General features: G+C 39.6%; 1 protein-coding gene and 1 pseudogene across 11 annotated transcripts in view; both read right to left on the reverse strand.

The window, feature by feature from the left end:
* The window catches only part of CHL1 (cell adhesion molecule L1 like), a 221,787-nt gene that overhangs the window by 183,407 nt on the left and 12,906 nt on the right, over positions 1–25,474 (reverse strand). The gene's annotated exons all lie outside the window — the stretch shown is intronic.
* LOC122683045 lies at positions 21,258–22,223 on the reverse strand (annotated as a pseudogene). Its single transcript, XR_006337597.1, has one exon. The product of XR_006337597.1 is annotated as a calponin-2-like (transcript).

Here is a 25,474-nt window from a genome sequence, read left to right on the forward strand (position 1 = left end):
AGCAAACAGTAAATGTACGCTTTTAGAAGTTCTTTACAAGCAAAACCTCACACAAGCAATATAGAAATGGTGAATTTCTTCCTACAAACATTTCTTAAAGAATACTCGAAAAGAAGAGTTCCTATTCTTGACCACTAGCTTTAGTATTTGTTTACTAAAAACAATTGTTGACCTCCTACTAAGGGTCATATGTGAATTTTTTCTAACATCAGTTGACAACATATTTTGTGCTGGATGTTGTGATAAGCAGTTTATGTATTATCTCATGAAACAGAGTGCCCTCTAAGTTAGGTACCATTGACCATAATTTTATAGATGATGAAACAAATTTATATAGGTTAGTCTGTACAAAGGCACAATGAGAATGAGTGGCAGAGTCAAGATGTGCAACCAGTCTTTCTCCAAGGCCTACTTTCTCCAGTAGCCTACTTTTCCTTCTATACCATTCACATCAAGTGCCATGAGTTTGATAGAAAGACTCCATAGTAATTATACATCTATGTTCTGCCACATTTTGAGATATACATTCAACTGTCTTAAAGAGGTTAATAGCATAATACGATGAAATCAGCAAAGAATATTCCAGGGCTACCTAATAAATATTATTCCTAGCTCTGTTACTAGCATTGCTTATAAATAGAAAGTTTCCTAACCATTTTGGGACTCAGTATCTTCATCTACAACATGACAGTGTCAACAGTGATTGTGAGATTCTTTTTGCTTAAAAAGTCAATGATTACAGGAAAAAATTTCTCCAATAATGGAGCTGAATGAGGTACACAGAAGGATAATTAAAACATTGAAGAGGCTGAGATCATGAGACTCATAAAGAGGAAAACTAAAAAGTCTTTTGCAGGTAAAGATGAATACACAGAAAATATAGATTAAAATACATAAAACCTTGAGAATCCAGGAAAGTCAACATAATATCTTTTCTACAATCTTAAGATTATTAAAACTTGCAAGAGAGACCATCCCTCACAAATGAGTTGGGAAGCAATTCATACACAGTAGAATTCTACTACTACAACAGGTCATGTATGTTAAAGAAACAGTTTCCAAAAAGGTCAAGACATATTTTGGGCAAGTGCACTCATAGTTTATTCACAGAAAGGAGGGTTTATATCTCACTATTTGAGAACATCATGGAGAACCAATAAACCCTCTCAAGAACCCCTTGTGGATGGCTGGTCTAGAAGGGTCTGGATTTGACCAATGATATCAATTACACTCAGGTACTTTGGCATTTGATTCAGTGCCACTAGGTAACACAGAGAAGGTAATTAATAAATAAGTGTCTGAATGAATGAGCTCTGCCAATTAAGAGCTGTGTCACCTTGAGGAAACTACTTAACTCCTGTCTTCTCTGCAATCAAACGTGGCTGTGATTTCTTCTGTTGATGACCTGAGGAGAACCAACATTATTAAATAGAAAGAATAATTTAAAAAGGTGAAATTTTCTGATAAAACTCCCAGCTAAGCAGCCATAGCCAAGCATCTAAGGCAGTTTGTTGTAGCAGAATCCTGAGGTGGAGGAACATGACCTGAGGCTCAGAGTGCATCTAAAAGGCACAGATTCCTCATCACTCCCTCTGTGCTCTTCCAACCATGAAAGCCAAAGTGGCAAAACAATCACATTCAACTACATTCCGTAGTCACACCACAAAGCTTGAACCCAAGCCCCATATGACACCAGAGGAAGAGCTGGAGCTTTTCTAAATAATATGAATTAAAAGTCCCACCTCCTAGAGGTCAGTCTCTCTCTTCTGGACCTGCTGTTCTTCTGTTTATCACCTTGGAGTGTGATGTTCAGACACATTCCCCTGTCGTCTCAATATGTCAAATGCATGCAAGTATTAAAACGTATTTGAAATGGCTTTGAAAGCAATAAACAAAAATGTCAACGTTTTAAGAATAAATCAAATCGATCATCTTTTAGATCTCAAACAGGATCTAGATCTGATTTTATAGTACTTTCTAATGCAATTGGAGATTGTCTTCCCAGGAAGTAGGAATGCCCATTACAAATTGGCAGTAGCAATTCTGAAAACAACTGGTTGAGGAGCACTTTGCTTTTATATATGATCCAAATTCATGTAACAATAATCTCACAGAAAAAGTGTAAGTCTCTCAGTCATGTCCAACCCTGTGTGACCCCATGGACTGTTGCCCACCAAGCTCCTCTGTCCATGGGATTCTCCAAGCAAGAATAATGAAGTGGGTTGTCATTCCCTTCTCCAGGGGATCTTCCTGACCCAGGGATCGAACCTGGGTCTCCTGCATTGCAGGCAGATTCTTTGCGGTCTGAGCCACCAGGGAAACTCAACTTCAGATATCAGAGCACAGATCCTTTGACAAAAGCCTGAGCAAATTCGTTGACCATGGGCAAGTGAATAGCAAGAGTAAGGCCCATTTAGAGATGATAATAGGATATGTTTATATGGGCATGCTGTAAACCAAGCACTTTTCTACTTTATATTTTATGAATTAATTTCACCCTTACAACTTTATGAGGTAGACATTTTTTTTGCTTTTAAGGTCCTCATTTTGTTTTTAAGGTCCTCATTCCAGAGATGAGGAACTAAAGCACAAAAAATTTACATACTTCGTAGGGTTACAGAACCATTTTTCCAGAATGTAGCTTTATAATTTTGATAGGCTTTAATACTGCCAAAGACTTTACTGCAGCATCAGAATGCTTTTAAAACTGACTCGTTGTTTAGAGCTGCAAGCTTAGTGACACAAACATTTCAAATCATGATTAAAGAGAGCAATTACAAACCATTAAAAGACACTGAAAAATGAATGTCTTTCAGGCATATTTAGGTAGGAGAGGAAGTTAACATAGCTATTATTAGGACTTTCTGTCCCAAAGCATTGTACAAGGAGTCTTTGTTTATTCATTTAAGTATTTATTACTTGTCTGCGTCTTGCACTATGCTAAGTCACACCCATGAATGGGAGCCCTATGTCCCCCCAAAAAGGAACTTGTCCAAACAAATCCGATCCCAGGATGCTATTCTCAATTTCCTGCATGAGCCACACTCCACCTGCTGCTTTGGTCAGAGTATTTGCTCATGTGGCTTTCAAGCCTTGACTGGCCTTCACTGTTCTTGTACCACTGGCTTGTGGCTCTCAGACTGTCCACTTCCTTCTCAGCTTACTCAAAGAACACCCAGGGCTATAACTCTAACCCCCTACGAAATAAGATGAAGATTCAATCCTCTGTCTACCTTTCCCAGATATTTTCAGTATGGTATGTATTTTAGTCCACCACAGTGAACCTTAGCAGACAAAGAATTTTCAAGTGGTTTCACTACTCCATCCATGAAAAACTCATTTTCACCCAGGAATTTCATTTTAGAAAGGCTTTGTAGGAAATGACAGTTGGTTTAAGTGGATAACTGTGTAGGGCTTTTTGCTTTATTATGAATGTAATAAATGTTCACTGTAGAGATTTTTGGTAAAATACTAACGTGTGTGTGTGTGTGTGTGTATGTATGTGCATATACATATACACATATACATGTGCATATATGCATATATACATATAAAATAGGTATCATCTATCAAACATAAATACTGTTAACATTCAGTGCATTCCTTTCCCTAATTAATATATCAATATTCAAGGACTTCCCTCGTGGTACAGTGAATAAGAATTGACGTGCCAGTGTAGGGCACAGGGGTTTGCTCTCTGGTCTGGCAAGATTTCACATGTTGTGGAGAAGCTAAGCCCATGTACCACAGCTCTTGAGCCTTTACCCTAAGGCCCATGAACCACAACTAGTGAGCCGTGTGCCACAACTACTGAAGACCACACACCTTAGAGTCTATGCTCCACAACAAGAGAAGCCACTGCAATGAGAAGCCCACGCACCACAACGAAGAACAGCCTCCACTTGCTACAACTTGAGAAACTCCGCACACAGCAACGAAGACCGAGCACAATAAAAAAATAAATTAATAAATAAAAATTACTTTTAAATTATATGTCAATATTCAAATAGTGATATAGCTATGCACACAAATATATGCATATACAACTATGTATATATATTAGTGAATATCTAAAAACCATAAACTGTTTAGCTATACATAACATTAAGAACATTTTGCTTTTTTGAATAACCTAACATCCTCTTACGTTCATATGCTTGGGCCAATACTCACATAACTGGAAATCTAGCTTGTGTATTTTTCAAATGTATTTTCAAAGAATATTGAATCCTGGAAAAACTTCTTATGTCATAACATAAGGGGAAACCAACAAAATTTTATAGAGTTTGAGCTCAATTTTACCAAAAACTGATATGTATCTATAGCTACCTGGGGAATAACACTGGGAAAAAACACATTATGAGCATTGCTTTTGTGGGAGGAAGGGATAAGGAGAGATTAAAGATGATCCAAAGAATAGACATATTTTTAACAGTTATAAATTATTTTTTTTGCATCAAAATAAACATGATAAGAAATGAAAACACTTTTCTCCCAAAGGCTGCATAGTTATTTGAACTAGGTAAGTAAATGGCCCAATTTATCAAGCTGAAAAGAAAGAAACTGCATTCCAGTTTCAGGGCATAGGGTGGGTATGGGAAAGCAAAAGAGGTGGCTGAGAAGTAGTCTAAGGAAAGGGCAGAGTCGGGAAAATATATGAAGTCTGGGGAAGCTGAAGATAAAGACAGAGAAGAGAGAAAAAAAGAGATGAGACTGAAACAATGCAATCATTTCACAGTATATATGTATATCAAGCCATATGTTGTACACTTTAAATATAAAGTTTTTGTCAATTATACCTCAGTAAAGCAGCAAAATAAAGTTATATTTCAATTAAAAAACAGAGATAATGTCTAACATGATGACATTGTATATATTATTTTATATAGACTCGTTGGCAAATGGAAACTTTGTTCTTTTGTTCTGCAAAATAAGTCAAAGGGCAAAGACCTAACTTCTAAAACTATGTAAATAAATAAGTAGCAGAGCATGGAAAAGTTATTCTAATAACTGAAAAAAAAAATCTAAACCTGCTACAAAGAGATGTCATAAGATGTTCAAAGATTAAAATATGCTATCATTTAGTGATAGACTTCAAATGATAGTTGAACTATCGAACTACTCATTTATTATAATAAAATACTAATTCTAATTAACTGTAATGCAGAAAAACTATGCAAATTCAATGGCAACTCTCAAAATGCTTTTAATGGGGACCAACTCAAAATAATTCTGTATGAAGGGCTCCAGGGAACTGTGTACAAGCATTATAATATACAAATATAACTGTGTCACTCAAAAGACCACATTAATAATTTGTAACAACCCCCCCCCAATACACAGACATAGATCCTGATTCCCCAGTGCCCCTTCATAATGAGCTCAGTACACAGGAGATGTCAAACTTCTGAGTCAAAGAGATGAATATGTGAATTTTCAGTATAACTTTCTGGTCAACCAGCAGTGATTGCCATGATTTCCACTCCTGCCAAAAACTGATCAGCAAATCAATCAGAAATATAAGAGCTTTTGACATGAAGAGATAGAAAGTCATTAGTGATTCTTTTAAAAATATTCATTAAAATAAAATTTATATTGAGTTAAGTAAGGTGAAAATATAGTTGAAGATCAGACCAGTACACTGAGGGTGAGATACATCTGGGGTGATAGAAAATAAGAAATAAAGTTGAAAGATACACTTTTGGTTGAAAATTTCAATTAACATTAACTTTTTAAGATATCAAAAATAAAAATTCAGAAAAAAAATTAATGTAAACCTATTTTGCAAAATTTCAAACTTTGTCCACCTAGGGCTAGGCCTATTTTAGTTCTCTATGAAAGTGTGCATGTGCAATTACACAAGACATTTAAAGCAAAACGAAGAAAACACAGTAGTGGTGGTAGTGATGGTGACGGTGTTTTTGTAAAAAAAAGAGAAGGAAAGAAGGAAGGAAAGAAAAAAATTTGCCTTAATTATGGGAAATCTTCAAGGTAATTTTTTTTTTTAATATTGGGGAAAGTTATTTGGATTTCCAATCTGCATTGATTTTATCCCCCAGGGAATCTGAAAAAAGGGAGATAGTATAATATGCACAATTTCAGTTAGACAAAAACTCTGAGAAAATATAAACTAATATATTAAAATCACTTTTCTGATATCTAGTCCTATAGCAGGAGGACTACCAAGGTGAAATGAAAAGTAGTGATTTTTATGCAGTTAAGAGATTCTTAACACCATTAGAATCACAAACATATTTGAAAATCTGGAGAAAGCTGACTCTTCTGAAACACACACACATATTCATGCATTAAATATACTGAACACAATTACAACAGTCTCAAGGGCTCAGCTGTAAAGAATCTGCCCGCAATGCAGGAATCGGAATCGCAGGAGATCCCTAGGTTGGGAAGATCCCCCGGAGGAGGAAATGGCAACCCTCTCAAGTATTCTTGCCTGGAGAGTCTCATGGACAGAGGAGCCTGGTGGGCTACAGTCCATGGGGTCGCAAAGAGTTGGACACAACTGAAGCAATTTAGCACTCACGCACAACAGTCTCAATGACCCCTCTGATCTGGGTCATTCAAACTATTCAAGATAAAGTTCAACATAAAAAAAATAAATAAATAAAGACAGTAGAACCAAAAAAAAAAAAAAAAAAGAGGATTTTTCAGCCTTAAAATAGGGAACTAAAATATGTCATAATTGTTTAATCAAATTTTATTGCAAATTACCTATCTTAAAACAATATGACATCTTACATTATTTTATAGCACTATAAGATTTTTTTTATCTAATTCTTGAAGTAATTTTGTATGTTAGTTTTATTAGGTTCCTTTCTAAATCAGGAAAAATACAATCCAGTGAGCTAAGTTACTTCTTTAATGTCACACACAGCAAGTGACAAAGGTCAAGTGTAGAACACCAGATTGTGATTCCAATTCCAGTCCTTTCTCAACAATGTCATAACCTAGTTTATATATATATATATGTTTAAAGTGGTTTTTATTTTGTGAAGTTGCACAGTTTAAAATAGCACAAAACAAACTCAATCTTTTCCTATGAAAGGAAAACTATTTCTTCTTATTTTACCAAATCATCAGCTGGTGGTTTGTTATGAACCAGTGAACAAGCTATGGACCATAGCTTCCTACTTGGGATTTTGTCAGTTTTAAGTGTTTGCTTTCATCTATTTCTGTTTAACGTGATAACACGAAAGTCGAGAGAAGCACCACTTCCTTAGTCTCTTCACATAATCTGGGCATCATACAGGAACTTAAAAGACAAGTTTTATTCTCTTCATTATATACCAAATGCTCTGAATTTATTATACAAGAGACCCTTTGATCCGTCAGAAACAAGCTTCTTTTTGAAGCCCTGGCAACATAGTGTTCAAGAGGTCTCCTCCAAGAGGGGCCATTGGGTCACTCAGCACACATTTTAAGTACTTACTTTGTATAGCTCCTTATTAGGGCTTTATAATACTGCAGAAATTCGGGGTAGGAGGGGGAGAGGGAAGATCCATTCAAAGCAAAACAAAACAAAAGCAGCAAACGCTAAGAAGGGTTCACCTCATTCCCTTAGTGAGCCCTCGGTGAAATGGAGACAGGAAATTTTATCTAAGGAAAGCAAGGATGGTGGACTGAGGAGGGGCTCGGGCAGGTAACTAATTGGCAAGTTCAAGACCAGAAACAGATTAAGGTTAAAATCACACGCAATCAACATTATTTTCTGTTTCTTCAAAGCCACATACAAGTTTACAAAGTATAATCTGAACCCAGCTATCGGGATCCCACAGAAATATAGAGTCATTTTATAATTCCAAAAGAGTGAAAAAACGAGTAGCTGAGAGCTAACTAATTATCTGGAAAATTCAAGCAAAACATCCTTTCCTCTGATCCTTCCATATTCACAAATATTTTAGGAAATACTAGGCTCTAGAGACCTACATATTCTAAAAAATGGACCAATTTCAGAATAGCCAATTCCACTGTGGACCTTCACCTTCTTTTGGTTTGAGAAATGTAATATTTGCAGGTTATTTCTTGCATGAATTACTTACTGAGTATACCTAGAGTGGATGCCACTGAATTGCTTCTGTGTTCTAGGGCAAGATCTCAATGAACACAAGGCGAAAGGACCTGGTCAGTGAACATTTGGGGAATGATGCTTTTTCCTGTCATTTTTACACATCAGTGCTCAAAATTAATGAAGTTATTGAAGTAAGTAACAATTAGAAAACAAGACTAGGACAGACTTTTAATAAATTGTATCAGACACAAACCATGTTGGCAGAAATTATAATTAATAAACAGTGAAATGTAACACCATCCTAAAACAGAAAGCAGAATCTCCTTAGAATCAACACACAGGGCTAATACAAAAATCAATGTTCACTGTGCTGGTTGCTTGCAAAATTACACAATTAATCCTGTGTAAACTAACCTATCAGCAATGCACACTGCAGGATTCCTGATAACTATTAGGCTGCACAATGTATTAAAGAAAGAGAACTTTAATGAGATCCCATGAGAACCTAATGATTTAAATCATGTTTTTTCCCCTCCCTAAAAGAACATTTTTACTCCACTTAACGGACACTACTTTCCATATCTGATACACATATGGTCAAATCCACCATTAAATCAAGCACCAGGAACCAGAGGACAGACTATCTTAAGTCTAAAATATGCTATTAAGCTGATATCAAGGTAATAAGAGGATTTAGAAATCTGCATGAAAAAGATGCCACTTATATTCTTAGATTTGACAGGAATATACTGCTATCCTATGTCAGTGGGCTTTCACAGGGGCTAATGAGCTATTACAAATTTGTATTACCACAAGATATACCACATGAAGATATGTAGTCCTGTGGGGCATTCAATTTATGTAAATTATAATCTGGTTTATTTTACTACAAAAACAACTAGAAATAAAGAAACCACTTAGGTATAATCATTTTAAAGATATTGCCACTGTTGCACATGTACTTACACTTATATAACAGTACAAGTAATGAGGCTTACATTCATGTGAGGGTACTCTTTTGAATATTTAACATATAAACAGACAAGTTTGCACAGTTTAATCAGAAAAACAGTTCAAAAATTTTTTGATGATTGGGGTAAGCCTTTTAGGGACTTTATTCAACTCTTAGGATTGACTGTAATTCCATCCGAAAGTATACCACTTAGATAGAAGCAAAGTGATTCTTCAAGCTCTCCCCTGTGTCGGCATTACATACTCAGGTAAACTGAAATTCGCATGGTAACGAATCCGCCTGCAATGCAGGAGACTCAGGTTCAATCCCTGGGTTGGGAAGATCATTGGGAGGAGGGCATGGCAACCCACTCCAGTATTCTTGCCTGGAGAATCTCCACGGACAGAGGCGCCTGTGGGCTACAGTCCTTGGGGTCACAGAGCTGGACACAGCTAAGCGCAGCATAGCACAGACCCATTATCATTAAATGTTCCAGTAACTTCATTAAATTTGGTCTCGACTTCTTCTGAGCCTTGATTCTGTAATCCTGACAACAATCTAGTCATAGATGAAGTCCAGTTAGGCACTGTCCACCTCTACCCCAACTGCATGCCAAAATAAACAGATGTATGGATGGATCGGTCTGTCTATCCATCTGTAGATCGATAAATACACAAGGGCATTTAATTGCAATAAGCAAAAAAGAAATGCTGTTAACCATTTTCCTGGAGCCCGTGTGGACATCCCAGGGAGCACCACCCAAAAACTCACAAGTATCGGCTGGTTTTCTCCCCTTTGCCTCCACCGCTGGAAGCAAACAGAGGAGAGTCCAAATATCACAACAAAAGTTGTCAACAGGAGACCAGAGCAATGAGGACAGGTATTTTAAGGAGTAGAAAGATGGGGGAAAGTGGGGAGAGACAAAAAGAGGGAAACCCAGGAGGAGAAAAGAATGTAGGTGTTCTAAGGAGAGCCATTTGCCTGAAACGCTGGAAGCCTCCTAGGCAATAACGTCAGATGACACTTCTGCAGTGACGTGGCCTCGTGAAACACGTGTAGCACCATGCCACACATCACCTATTGTCTTTCAAGATGATATGAGTCTTTCGGCTCTTATTTTCAGACAAGAAGAATCAAAAAATGTTAAGAGAAAAGACAGGAGTTTGGTTTGCTCTTTTTGTTCTCATTTAGCTCAGAAGCACCGTGCTCTCCTATCTGGTCCAAGGAGCTAGCACGGATAGCTCCGCAGCATCACTAACGGAGCACACACACCCAGCGATTCTCTAGATCCCAACCTCGGCTCTAGCTTCTCAGGGCTAATCTATCACTTCCTGTCTCATGTTTCTTCTCATATAGCTTCTCTAAAAACATATAGGTTTTCTAAAAACAGGCAGATAATATTAAAAATGATTTACAAGACAGCTCCCTGCTTGGTTTTAAGAGATGGGCATTCACAGGTGGCTATTGAAGAAAAAGTAAGATGAACGTGGAGTAGAGAGGAGATGGCTAACATTTATATTCCCTGTAGATCCTGGTAATATCTACACCTGCTACTTGCTTGTATGATATAAATATTAATTTTACCTCTGAAGACTCCTAGTGAAAGTACTTACCTGAAATAATAGGCATGGATTAACCTGATATGCATTCCAGTTTTCATTAAAATGTTTAATTTTCAGCAAGACAATATTTTGACAAGGACTAAGACATGCTTCTTAGGCTGTTTTCAAAACTCTCCTATGTGAAGTCTACTCAGAAAGTATTTTTCCTTACTGAATTTTCTGCTAAGTCCTGGGGAAAGGAAGAACTGTAGAAAATGAAGGGAAAGACATAAATCATTAAGCACCACAGGGTAAAAATTTCCTCTGAGAAGTCATAGAAATATTCCCACTTTTAAAAGAAGACAGCAAAACACTACCTCTCTCATTATACATTCTTCAGTATCGCTCTCTATTTTGGGTATTAGAGAGGCACAATCATTGTTCAGTTCTTAGACTGTGGTGGTGTGTGTGTATGTTCGTGAGTGTGATTATGAGCATGTGAAATGTAATCATTTTGTGTTTGAGCCAGCTTTCACTTTTGGTTTACGTGCTGTCTTAGAAGAAAAAAAAAAAAAATCCTTTGAGAATCAACTCAGGCTCCACTTTACTGGATGGTTCTCTCATTTATATTCATTATCAGGCTTCAAAGATATTAAATTTGGTTTAACTTAAGGATCAAATAAGAGACAGTCTGATACCCTGTGCAGCCTCCATCACAGCATTATTATTGATCTATTAATCGTGCATCTCCTGAGCTAGACTGTAGTCTCTCTGAGTGGTGGTACCCATTCAGTTGCTCGCTATTGTTCCTGAACTTCACACAGAACTTAGTATACACTCAGAGCTCAATATTAAATTCGGAATGAATAGAAGCCTTAAAAATTAACCCTCAGTCAATTAGTACCTAACACAGTCCTTTTCAGTTTTTTCAATTGGTTTTTTGCACTTTTCTCTCCAACGAACTTTGCATGTAACTAACATGGGTTTTGATTCTTTACTGAATCTAATAATGTTCACAATTGCAGCAAATACATTTTTAGCAAATGCTTCATACCAGTCACTGTTCTAACAGCTTTTAAAAGAGTAACTCATTTACTAACATCGAAACCATCTTCACAGAAACCTTAACACAAGCCAGGTGGACTCTAGAAGCTGAAAAATGTAAGAAACAGATTCTCCCCTAGGGGCTCTAGAGGGACACAGCATTACTGACATTTTGATTTTAGGACTTGTAGTCTAAAGAACGGTAGGCCTCCAGAACAGTAAGAAAAGAAATTTAAAGCCACTAAACTGATGGCTTTAATGGCAGAAAGCAAAGAGCAACTAAAGAGCCTCTTGATGAGGGTGAAAAAGCTGGCTTAAAAGTCAGTATTAAAAAACAAAGATCATGGCATCCAATCACATAACTTCATGGCAAACAGAGGGGGAAAAGGTGGAAGCAGTGACAGATTTCCTCTTCTTCGGCTCTAAAATAACTGTGGATGGTGAACTGCAGCCAGAAATTAGAAGACGATCACTTCTTGGCAGGAAAGCTATGACAAACCCAGACAGTGTATTAAAAAGCAAAGACATCACTTTGTCAACAAAGGTTCATATAGTCAAGGCTACGGTCTTTTTCCAGTCGTCATGTACGAATGTGAGAGTTGGACCATAAAGAAGGCAGAGCACCGAAAAATTTATCCTTTCAAACTGTGGTGCTGGAAAAGACTCTTGAGAGTCCCTTGGACTGCAAGATCAAACCAGTCAGTCCTAAAGGAAATCAATCCTGAATACTCATTGGAAGGACTGATGCTGAAGCTGAAACTCCAGTACTTTGGCCACCCGATGCAAAGAACTGGCTCACTGGAAAAGACCCTGATGCTGGGAAAGATTGAAGGCAGGAGGAGAAGGGGACGACAGAGGATGAGATGGTTATATGGCATCACTGACTCAATGACATGAGTTTGAGCAAACCCCAGGAGTTGGTGATGGACAGGGAGGCCTGGGGTGCTGCAGTCCCTGGGGCTTCAAACAGTTGGACACGACTTGGTGACTGAACAACAACAACAAAAGTAGTGGTAACTGTTCAGAGCAACAATAGAGAACTAATACAGGTTGTGTAATATACAAATGTGTAGATAACTCACATTTTAGAGGACCGATTTCTACTCTTCACAAAATAGCAAAAGCAATTTCTTTTTACAAACATAAATCAGATCAAGTTGTTTAATCTGCCTGAAAAACTGAATAGACATTTTTTTTCCCCCAAGGAGGAAATGCAGATGCCCAACAGGTACATGAAAAGATTTTCAACATCACTAATCATCAGGGAAATGCAAATCGAAACCACAATGAGGTATCACCACACCCCTGTCAGAATGGCTGTCATTAAAAAGAACACGAACAACATATGCTGGTTAAGGGTGGAGGACAAAATAGAACCCTTGTACATTGTTGGTGGGAATGTAAATCGGTGCAGCCACTGTGGAATGTAGTATGACAGTTTCTCAAAACACTACGACAGAAATTCCATTTGACCCTACAATTCCACACCTGGGTACATATCTGACAAAAACAACAACACAAACACTAATTCAAAACATCAGTTCAGTTCAGTCACTCAGTCGTGTCCGACTCTTTGTGACCCCATGAACCGCAGCACGCCAGGCCTCCCTGTCCATCACAAACTCCCGGAGTTTACTCAAACTCATGCCCATCGAGTCAGTGATGCCATCCAGCTATCTCCTCCTCTGTCGTCCCCTTCTCCTCCTGCCCCCAACCCCTCTAAGCATCAGGGTCTTTTCCAATGAGTCAACTCTTTGCATGAGGTGGCCAAAGTACTGGAGTTTCAGCTTCAGCATCAATCCTTCCAATGAACACCCAGGACTGATCGCCTTCAGGATGGACTGGTTGGATCTCCTTGCAGTCCAAGGGACTCTCAAGAGTCTTCTCCAACACCATAGTTCAAAAGGATCAATTTTTCAGTGCTCAGCTTTCTTTACAGTCCAACTCTCACATCCATACATGACCACTGGAAAAACCATAGCCCTGACCAGACGGACCTTTGTTGGCAAAGTAATGTCTCTGCTTTTCAATATGCTATCTAGGTTGGTCATAACTTTCCTTCCAAGGAGTAAGCGTCTTTTAATTTCATGGCTGCAGTCACCATCTGCAGTGATTTTGGAGCCCAAAAAAATAAAGTCTGACACTGTTTCCACTGTCTACCCATCTATTTCACATGAGGTGATGGGACCAGATGCCATGACCTTAGTTTTCTGAATGTTAAGCTTTAAGCCAACTTTTTCACTCTCCTCTTTCACTTTCATCAAGAGGCTTTTTAGTTCCTCTTCACTTTCTGCCATAAGGGTGGTGTTATCTGCATATCTGAGGTTATTGATATTTCTCCCGGCAATCTTGATTCCAGCTTGTGCTTCTTCCAGCCCAGCGTTTCTCATGATGTACTCTGCATATAAGTTAAATAAGCAGGGTGACAATATACAGCCTTGACGTACTCCTTTTCCTATTTAGAACCAGTCTGTTGTTCCATGTCCAGTTCTAACTGTTGCTTCCTGACCTGCATACAGGTTTCTCAAGAGGCAGGTCAGGTGGTCTGGTATTCCCATCTCCTTCAGAATTTCCCACAGTTTATTGTGATCCACACAGTCGAAGGCTTTGGCATAGTCAATAAAGCAGAAATAGATGTTTTTCTGGAAATCTCTTGCTTTTTTGATGATCCAGCAGATATTGGCAATTTGATCTCTGGTTCCTCTGCCTTTTCTAAAACCAATTTGAACATCTGGAAGTTCTCAGTTCACATATTGCTGAAGCCTGGCTTGGAGAATTTTGAGCATTACCTTACTAGCATATGAGATGAGTGCAATTGTGCAGTAGTTTGAGCATTCTTTGGCATTGCCTTTCTTAGGGATTAGGATGAAAACTGACCTTTTCCAGTCCTGTGGCCACTGCTGAGTTTTCCAAATTTGCTGGCATATTGAGTGCAGCACTTTCACAGCATCATCTTTCAGGATTTGAAACATACATGCACCTTAATATTCACAGCAGCATTATCTACGACCACCAAGATATGGAAACAACCTAAGTATTCATCAACAGATGAACAGATAAAGAAGATGTGGTATATATACACGATGTAATACTACTCAGTCATAAAAAATAACAAAATTTTGCCACGTGCAGCAACATGGATAGACTTGGTGGACATTATGCTAAATGAAGTTAAGTCAGACGTGGAAGGACAAATCCTGTATGATATCACATACATGTGGAATCTAAAAAACACAACCAACTAGTGGATGTAACACAAAAGAAGCAGACTCACAGATATAGAGAATAAACTATTGGTTACCAGTGTGTGTGTTTTTGTGGGGGCGGGGTGGAATGGGGCAGGGGAGTGGGTGGTACAAACTCTTGGGTATAAAATAGGCTTAGAAATGTTTGTACAACACAGGAAACATAACTAATATTTCATAATAGTTATGAATGGAAACTGACCTTTAAAAATTGTATAAAAAAATTTTTTTAATCAATACAAATTTTAATTTGCTTAACTGGCTGCACTCCTTTGAAGTTCCTGTATTGCATTTAAAATCCATATGCTCACACACAACCTACAAGGCCTTATATGATCTGCCCTAACCTCACCTGTGCCAAGCTCTCCCATGCTCACTGCACTCCTGATCCTAGCCTTCTGTCAGTTCCAGATGATGCCAAATTCATGACTTCTACCCTGCCTTTCCGCTCCCTGCCTCTCTGCCTGGAACTCTGCTCTTCTGGCTCCTCTATTTGCTTCTTCCCTTCCAGGCTCGGTTTGAAAGTCACCTTCTCAGAGAGCCCTTTCTAAAGTAGGTTCCTCCTCTCATTTTTCTCTATCACAGTCCTTGTTTCTTCCCTGAAATGATTTTATTGTTTACTTATTTATTGGCTGACATTTTCAGTAATGGCAAATTCTAGGAGGCAGGGAATCTGTCTTCATTTTAATGCTTAGCACAGTGCCTGCGATTTATAAATAGCTCGATGAATATTTGATGAATGAATGAATGAATGACTCCTTGAAATCAAAATTACACACACACACACACACTTTGCTTGAAGACATCATTTCTTCTGTTTTCTACCTGGTAGCATAGCTATAACCCCACAGGTAAAGTTGTCTGATACTATTACTTTCTAGCATCAATCTGGTCAGATCAAATTATTCAGGAGTTGTACAGAAGGTAATTCCTCCCTCGATACACATAGGAACGAAAAGAAAAAAAAAATCAAGCTACTAAAAATCCCCTTCCTCTGCAGACTTTTAAACTGCTAATCAGCACAAGCAGCTTGTAGCAGATTGAGCTCAAAGTGTTGCTGAAATGGCACATAACTAATTTCAGGTGATTTAATATCTTACATTGCCCTAGTGAAAATATTGACACAGAAGAATATGATTTGGAGTCTTTCTGCACTGCTGAATTCAGTATTAGGTCTGGAGCCTCTATCAAGGCATTTCCATTAATCAACACTGCTGAAGAAAGGAAGTCAGGGTGTGGCATCCAGAAACCACTGCCAACTTGGGAAAACGCTAGAAAATGGGCAAATGCTAGTTATCTTGGTATGAATATTTAGAAGCCCTTTCCAAAAATATATAGTCCACTTGGTCTGTTTCAAAGTCACGTCCAGCAATGCTTCTTGAGTAGTCAATGGCACGTGCCTGTGGAGGAAACAGTCTCGCAAATATATTGTCAATACTCATAGGCAGTTAGTTTTTTTAAGGTAAATATGATGTTAAGATTCTTCTGGCAAAATCACATCTTACTAACAGCGTCTGTAAGTACAAAGTTTTCTGTTTTGTTTTTTATAAACAGGTCTGATATACACTAAGTGGAGTTCCCAGCTGGTTCAGTGGTAAAGAATCCACCTGCAATGCAGGAGACACCGGTTCAATCCCTGGAGAAGGAAATGGCAACCCACTCCAGTTTTCTTGCCTGGGAAACCCCTTGGACAGAGGAGCCTGGCAGAGTATAGTCCTTGGGATCAGAAAGAGTCAGACACTACCTAGCAACTAAACAGCACATATACTGACTCTTCTAGGGTTCAGAGGTCATTATTTTATTCATAAGAGCATTCTCTAGTATATTATTTCATAAATAACTCTCATTAACTTATGAACGAGAATAGTTAAACTCTTCTGACAACATTGAAAAGAATAGAAAAAGCAAGGAGACTTTTCCAACTGTCATACAGGAAAGTCAAATTGAAATTATGGGACATCAAAAAGAAAAATAAAACTGTAGTATTTTGAATTATTGTGCCATACACCTGCAAAAATGGATTTCACCCTCACTGGGTCAAACTTCAAATACCAGTAATGCTATTTTTCTCACAGTAGTTCAGTCTAAAGCTGTACCATTTGACACAGTTTTTAAATATCATTTGATCAGCAGTGCTCCTCTAAAATACAGCAGTGCTTTTTAAACCTCGTATTTTGTTCACATATTCTGGCAGCTAGGTCTCAGACCCTACATTCTTAGGTTTAAAATATGTCAACTACATATATTCCCACTCCAAACATGCACTATACCAATTTTCAAAGGTTTAGGCTGGAAGCTGACAAATTTGATTAAAATGACTGATTCATGGAGTCAATAAATGAAAAATGAGTGGAAACACTGAAAGTCAAACAAATTCAGAAATCATAAAATGGCAAACTCAGAAGTAAATTTCACCATTGAATCATTCAATAGATGTCAATGACACCTTTGTCAAAGTCAAGTTGTAAAGCTTTTGAGAGATGCTTCAATGCACAGAACAGTTTTATAATTAATCACCTAGTATGTGGCCAAGAAATAGATGTCACTTTTTGCCCTCAATAAACATGCAGTGGCAAAGGCGAATCCACTGACAATTTTAAGAGGTTTTCACTTTGCTGATGAATGCTTTATGAGAAAGCATAGCCTAAGAGAGTGAATGCAACATAAGTGAGGTTTTGTAGATATACAAAAGATCAATTATATACGAATGTTTGTGTGTGTGCATGTGTTTAAACGTGTTTAAATTTTCAACTTTTAGTCTTTAAATTATGCCTTGCCACTGTTACTTATTAGATGTGTGTAATTAATCTTTATAAGAAGTTCCTTCAGAGGAGTTAGAATATTTCACATCACTGGAACTATTGCTTTATAAACTCTGCTAATGGAAGCACTTCGTCAAATGGAACTCTGAATTTTTGTGTATTTCTAGGTATGAATGAAAAATTCATAGCAATTAATACAGGGTGTATTATTCAAAGAGCTGTCAGAAGGAAGAATATCATTACTAACCAATACTGTGGGTGTTTACTTTTGTACTTTTTTTTTTAACAGTAAAATTACTTAAAGTTGTAAGTTTATACAAAAATACAAACAAGAATTTAGAGAATCGTTCGAGTTCATAGTCAGATCCTAATATTGGAATTCATTATCATTAATTTCCTTTCCTCTGTGTTTTTATTTCACATGCATATTAGGTATAGAAAACGGACAACAGAATGGCCGTATCTGCATTATCGGAGCTTGCCTAACGAAGAATGAGGTCCTAGAAAAGAGCAGAGGATACAGAAATAGCAGTAATCTGAAACACAGAGAAGATATTAACCCAAATGGAAAAAAAAATGATAGTGCTGTTTTTCTATTGGTTTTCTGGCCATCTCAAAAGTGAAAATCACATCACAAGGTCACGGGCACCAAATAGCCCTGTGATGGCTCAGAATGCCCATACCCTTGACCTCTCTGCCAACCAAGAAGGCATCTGGCTGGCTCCCTAAACACAGAGGCTGTGAAGTCACCATCTTCCAACTATGCTTGGCTTTCTCTAAGCCTACTCCAAATTAGGGTGGGAAGGCCTTCCAGAACTTGAGAAAAGCATGCAAATCGTACATTATCACATCAGGTTTTCTCAAACAGCACTAGATCACACTATGCTGAGGTAAACTGTGTTGATGTTACACTGATAAATACTGCTAAAAATCAAGTGCTCATTAAATAGGGTTTGAACATTTTTTATTTCAGAGAAATTATAATTGCAATGGAATTTCTTCTTCACCTTTCAAGTTCTGCCTCTTCTCTGACATCTTTTAGTAGTGCATAAGCTGGAAGTAATCTTTCTCTATTTCGACCACACATCGTAAATACATTCCAATACAATGCAATACATCCATTGCATTCCAATACATACATTGGCATTTGTGATCCTTTATTTTACAGTGCACTTCTTTATGTACATGTCTCAGCTTTTTAACTGGACTGGAGGTTCATAACATTTCAGGAATGCAAGACACTAGAAAATGCATATATACTCATATTAATAACATTTTATGGGCATGCATTTAGTTGGAAAACTCAGCAGTGGACACAGGACTGGAAAAGGTCAGTTTTCATTCCAATCCCAAAGAAAGGCAATGCCAAAGAATTCTCAAACTACTGCACAATTGCACTCACCTCACACGCTAGTAAAGTAATGCTCAAAATTCCCCAAGCCACACTTCAGCAATACGTGAACCGTGAACCTCCAGATATTCAAGCTGGTTTTAGAAAAGGCAGAGGAACCAGAGATCAAATTGCCAACATCCGCTGGATCATCAAAAAACAGAGTTCTAGAAAAACATCTATTTCTGCTTTATTGACTATGCCAAAGCCTTCGACTGTGTGGATCACAATAAACTGTGGGAAATTCTGAAGGAGATGGGAATACCAGACCACCTGACCTGCCTCTTGAGAAACCTGTATGCAGGTCAGGAAGCAACAGTTAGAACTGGACATGGAACAACAGACTGGTTCCAAATAGGAAAAGGGGGACGTCAAGGCTGTATATTGTCACCCTGCTTATTTAACTTATGTGCAGAGTACATCATGAGAAACGCTGGGCTGGAAGAAGCACAAGCTGGAATCAAGGTTTCTGGGAGAAATATAAATAACCTCAGAAATGAAGATGACACCACCCTTATGGCAGAAAGTGAAGAGGAACTAAAAAGCCTCTTGATGAAAGTGAAAGAGGAGAGTGGAAAAGTTGGCTTAAAGCTTAACATTCAGAAAACTAAGATCATGGCATCTGGTCCCATCACTTCACAACAAATAGATGGGAAAATAGTGGAAACAGTGTCAGACTTTATTTTTTTGAGCTCCAAAATCACTGCAGATGGTGATTGCAGCCATGAAATTAAAAGACACTTACTCCTTGGAAGGAAAGTTATGACCAACCTACATAGCATATTGAAAAGCAGAGACATTACTTTGCCAACAAAGGTCCATCTAGTCAAGGCTATGGTTTTTCCAGTGGTCATGTATGGATGTGAGAGCTGATGCTTTTAAACTGTGGTGTTGAAGAAGACTCTTGAGAGTCTCTAGACTGCAAGGAGATCCAACCAGTCCATCCTAAAGGAGATCAGTCCTGGGTGTTCATTGGAAGGAGTGATGTTGAAGCTGAAACTCCAATACTTTGACCACCTCATGCGAAGGGTTGACTCATTGGAAAAGACCCTGATGCTGGGAGGGATTAGGGGCAGGAGGAGAAGGGGATGACAGAGGATGAGATGGCTGGATGGCATCACTGACTCGATGGGCATGAGTTTGAGTAAACTCCGGGAGTTTGTGATGGACAGGGAGGCCTGGCGTGCTGTGATTCATGGGGTCACAAAGAGTCGGACACGACTGAGCGACTGAACTGAACTGTAAGCATCTTCAGGCCACCACTTGTGTCTAACTCATCTTGGAATCTGTCTATTCAACGTTGTAATTTCCACACAGTAAGAACTTCCTAAATTGTCACATAAACACTAAATGCAGAAACAGAATGAAGAGAGAACAGGACTGTGATGAATTTTTCTTAGGGATATTTTTACCCTCCTGAAGTTTGGCTGCATGTCCTAGAATAGTACTCTCAGTACTGAGAGGATCTTAGAAGGTGGCTTTGGGCATGATGTAAGTGAACATCCTTTGTCTTTTAATCCTTCTGACTACAGAAACCTGAAAGGCTCAAGTAGGTCCTAATACATCATTACCAGCACTTTAACTTTACCAATCTATTCCATTCTTTTTTTTTTTCAAAAAGAGGTTTTATTTACTTTGGTCCACAGTTGGTATTTTCACATTATTTCTTGGTCCTAGGGCTCCTGGGCAGGGGCTGGTCCCTGGGGGGACTGGGTGGGGGTCCCTGTGCAGTACTTGGTGGGGGAGTGGGGACAAGTGCGGGGGGTGGAGGCTGGCTTTGTCTCAAGCACTCAGAACTCCACGTCCTGCCTGGGCCTCAGTGTCCCCACTGGGTCCCTGGGAGGGCCCAGGATTGGTGGTCTGAGAGTCCTAGGGAAACCCATGAGGCCCACAGTATTTTGGGACTGTGGCCTGACCTTCTCTCAGCATCCCCCCCCCCCCGACCCCCCGCCACCATTCCCCTGAACAAAAAGTATTTTCATTTCATTAAAACTGCCTGAAACTTCTGTGGGTACAGAAACCACAAACTGATCGGCAGAGAAAAGAGAAGCAGGGAAGACGTAACTGGGAACCACTTGGGGCCAGTTCCCCTCCCTGCCTGGGTTTCTTCTTCCCCCTAACAGCTTGGCCAAAAGTACTGGGAAACCTGATGCTTGGAGCTGCCCTGGTGGGGACCCCCCACCCCACATGTATCTGGATATGGCCTTCACCCCTTTCCCCCAGAGTCTCACCTGGCAGCATTCAGACATGTAGAAAAACAAGACAAAAAACACAGTAAGACCCGAAAACCCAGATGGGGTGATGATGTGGGGAGATGGCCCGCACGGGTGTCTCAGTAGCCTGCCTCCTCCTGGTAGTAGGGAGGGCACTCTGAGGGCTCCCCTGGGCCTGGGCCATCTCCAGCAGCTGCCGGAGCCCCATCGGCCACTAGCCTTGAGGGCAGTACTTGGGGTCGTATATCTGCCGGCCCAGGCCAAACACCTGACCGCTCTGGTGGGCACCCCGTGTGTAGCCCATCTGCAGGGACATGGAGGAATTACCACATTTGCCTGCCCCCAGCTTTGTGTCGTAAATGTGCCGCCAGGTCCCTGGAGCCGTCATGCCCACCTGGCTGGCACACTTGTTTGTGCCCATCTGGAGGCTGACGGTCGAGTGGTCCATGGTGGGCAGGATATGGTTTTTGGGGTCGTACAGATGCCGTCTGGTGCCGTCAGCTGTCATGCCGGACTGGCTGGCACATTTGTTGGTGCCCATCTGGAGCCCAATGACGCACTGGCCCACCTTCATGGTGGCATCATCAAAGTTTCGCTCCTGCCTCTCCGAGTATTTGACGCCAATGTCCACAGCACTCTGCAGCCCCTCTGTCTTGGCCTTCCCAGCCAGGGCAAGAAGAGACGCCTGCACCTGAGTCAAGTTCCCCCTTTCAAACAGGTCGTTAGCCTCGAACAGGTCAACAGGATTCATGCCGCAGCTCACCATGGCCTTGATGATGCTGGAGAGGTTTTCTAGCTGGTGCCACTTCTGCATGGAGCGGCTGATCTTAGGGATTGAGCCTGGCTGCAGTTTATTCATGAGTGTGCACAATATGATCCCATCCTTCAGACCCTTCTGGAAGTCCAGGCCAACGGAGAGGCCAGTGAGTCCCTCAATCCAGCTTCAGAGCTCCACCTCCTCCTGAGGGTCATATTTGGACTGCAGCCGGTCCTTGACCTCGGCCGAGAGCCCGTGCAGGGCCCCTTGTTGAACTGCGTGGAGCTCATGGCTGGCGGGCGCGGCGCCACAGGACCGGACGGACAGACCTACCAACCTATTTCATAAAGAAGGAGCAGGACTGAATGAAGCCCGAGGCCTTCAGCAGGCAACAGGATCTTGCTGGAATGTAGTGACCTTGTGTTGTTTTCACTGTATTACATTTGTCTGCACCTTTCATTATTTCCCCTGATGGTGGTGTTTCACTGATAGCAATGAAATAAAATTTCCATTTTCAGTCATTGTCTTTAGAATGAGCTAGCTAAAAATGTACGTGAATTATGGTAGATGGCACAAAGATAGGACAAAAACTGCGACGATGGTTACATTTCAGTGAGTACAGTCTTAGAGCTGGAGATTATTGAGTGACCTGTAACTTTAAGAAGAAAGGAGAGCAGGAAATGTATTGAGAAGACAGACAGGAACTGGCTAGCTGTTCAGTAACAGGAGAGGGTCTCTAAGGATACAGGAAAATAGAGGGAATCATGAAGGCTGAGTCCGGCTGGATGTGGAAAGCAAGTGTGACAGTTACTTGGCGGTCAAAGCAGTGGGGAGCCGGGGGGAATTTTTAGGAAGTAAGTGACATAGTGGTCAAAAGTGACAAGCGAGAAAGGGGATTTTAACTGTGACATTTAGGTCTTAGTGGAGAAGGGTGACAATAAAAGGCAGAAATCCTGTGAGAGAAAGGTTGCCATGGTCTAGTGATTAGAAGACTGAACAAGGAATTTTCCGGAATGGCTTATATAAAGAAATAAATCTTGGTGTGTCAAGAAGAAAGCTGAAGCAAGTTTTACAGTTGTTTAAAGTAGAGAAAGAATACAGAGGACAGAGAATGGCAAATTGCTAAAGGGAGAGGAGAGAAAAGACACTCTCAGCTACAGTAAAAATATATTTTGCTATATCAAAAGAAACTACAGGGAAACCTAGGACTGCTTGTGTTCCAGCAGTCCCAATCATTTTTTAAAATAGAAGCTCATTATAGAAACCTCAGCTTACAACTACCACCAATTTCTGTCATTTGTTTCATTTTTTCCCTCAAATCCAAGAGAGCAGAACTTAACATTTATAAGGCTTCAGGTTATATCATCGAAAAATGAAACCTGTTCAGAAAATCTGTATTTCTTAAATAAGGAAACCTTTTTATCAGTCACAAATGATTTGTCATTAAAAGACCTTTGAGACAAAATCAGACAACCTGAGTCCAAGTTCTGCATTCACACATATGAGTTTAAAGAGTTTCCTTAACTTTCTGAACAGGATGAATACATACCTTGTGTAAATAACTAGCTGTTATGAGTATCAAATTAAATGATATATCTATACAGTGTCTTTCATTCAAAGACAATTCACAGCATTACCAGGATAGAATTAAATTCACCATAGCACAGCATTTTAGGGTTATGTACATTACACATTGCCTGTTGAAATAATTTTTGAAATATGAAAAATATGGTGCAATACCTTTCAGCAAGACTTCAGGAGAAACACATCAACTCACTTTTATCAGAAGGGTGGGATTCACAGGTGCAAGAAAAATAGCATGCGTGGTTTCCAAGCACTTAGAGACAAATGACATGCTATAGAAGGAAGAATATGATGGAAAGTTTTGAGAAAATAGAGAAGCAATGAGAACACAAAATGAACCTGCATTAGGCATGGTGGTAGCTGTTCTTTAGCTACTCTCAGTGACCATCTGAAGAGAAACAAATATCCCAAGAAAGCTCCCCTGCTGTATATTCTTCACTTGCTTCTCGTTCTGTGACAGAAGATATAAGAATAATGGTCCTTGCTACCTGTTAGCACCTTCCCATTACAGTCATGCTTCTGAAAGTTACAGGTAAAGGAGGGATGCATCCAAATGTATAATCATCATTTCAGGCCAGGAAGCCTGCTTCCTTTTCCATCTGTGACTGTAATGGACAAATAGAAGGAAATGGAGCAGCCCTTTTCTTTCCCTCCTCAAATCTGGAGGTTTGCACAACCTAAGTAGTCTCCTTGATTCCTGGCATTCCAGTTTCACCTTGGCCCTTCTGACTCTGATGAAGAGCCTCCTGGTTCTCCCAAACCCAAACCACTTCTAACATAAAAGGAAAAGAGTTAAGGATAAACGTAAGTGGATCAGAGGACAAAAGCACCAGAAAAGCCCATCCCACTAAAGAATCTTTAGCCTAAACTATTCTTGGCCAACTCACCCCTCTTTTCTCTCAGTTCTAGCCTCTCTCTCCAGACAAAACCATAGGTGCTTCCATGGAGCCCACATTCATCCTTATGTCATACTTCCTTCTCAAAGTCAGGTTTCTTTCTGAGCTGAAGATATTTAGGTATTTAGGAAGACTTAAGATATTTAGGAAATGAGGAAGAGAATGGAGTGTCCACTTGGGACAGAGAGTGGTTCTACTTGTTCATTTTCTTCCACTTTCTAATCAATCATGTATGGAGTAAACCGTGTCACAGTAGGATTGATAATTCTGTTACGAGCATGACTTTTTACAGAATTTCTTCCTATCCTGTCTACTAGAATCCTCCAGCAATGTAGTTAGAGGAGTCCTCCCTTTGAAAAGGGGTTGGTCTTTGATAGCTTGGACCAATGGATTACAGTAGAAGCGTTGCTCCAGGGCTGGACTTTAACAATACTGACAGTTTTCTAAGTTGAGCTCTTGGAGCCCTGAACCATCATGTAAAGTCCAACAACCTGTTGGAGAGACTGGTGAAGAGGCCATGTGGCTACATGAAAAGGAAAAGGAGACCAACTGAGCTCAATGCAACTGGACAAAGCAGGAGACATGCAAGCGAAGCCATCCTGGGGCCACCAGCCCAGCTTAGCAACCATCTGAAAATCACCATGTGACCTCAGCTGTGATGCGGCAGAGCTGAAGAAATCACTCACAAAATCATGAGATTTCATAGAATGGAATTTTAACTTGTTTAAGTTACGGGTTAGTTTACCATGTAGCAGTAGATAAACTGGACAATGGCCCTTCACATTTTACAAATTGCTATTAATACATGATCCCATTTCTGAATCAGTTTTCATCATTGCCCTTCTTAGCTACACATAAGCCTCCAGGTATTTTTCTTCCCAACAATAAGCAGCTTGCACATTTCCCCAGTAATCTCATACGCAAAACACATATCTGCTGAATTCTTAAACATATGGTGAATTCCCAGTACACAATTCAAAAAAGAAATGATGAAAATAACATGAACTCAATTTCAGAAGTCAGTGGAATGGTGATGGTACTTACAAATCACAGTTTCCCTA

The sequence above is a fragment of the Cervus elaphus genome, chromosome 24, assembly GCF_910594005.1.
Source record: "Cervus elaphus chromosome 24, mCerEla1.1, whole genome shotgun sequence".
In the NCBI taxonomy this organism is placed as follows: Eukaryota; Metazoa; Chordata; class Mammalia; order Artiodactyla; family Cervidae; genus Cervus; species Cervus elaphus.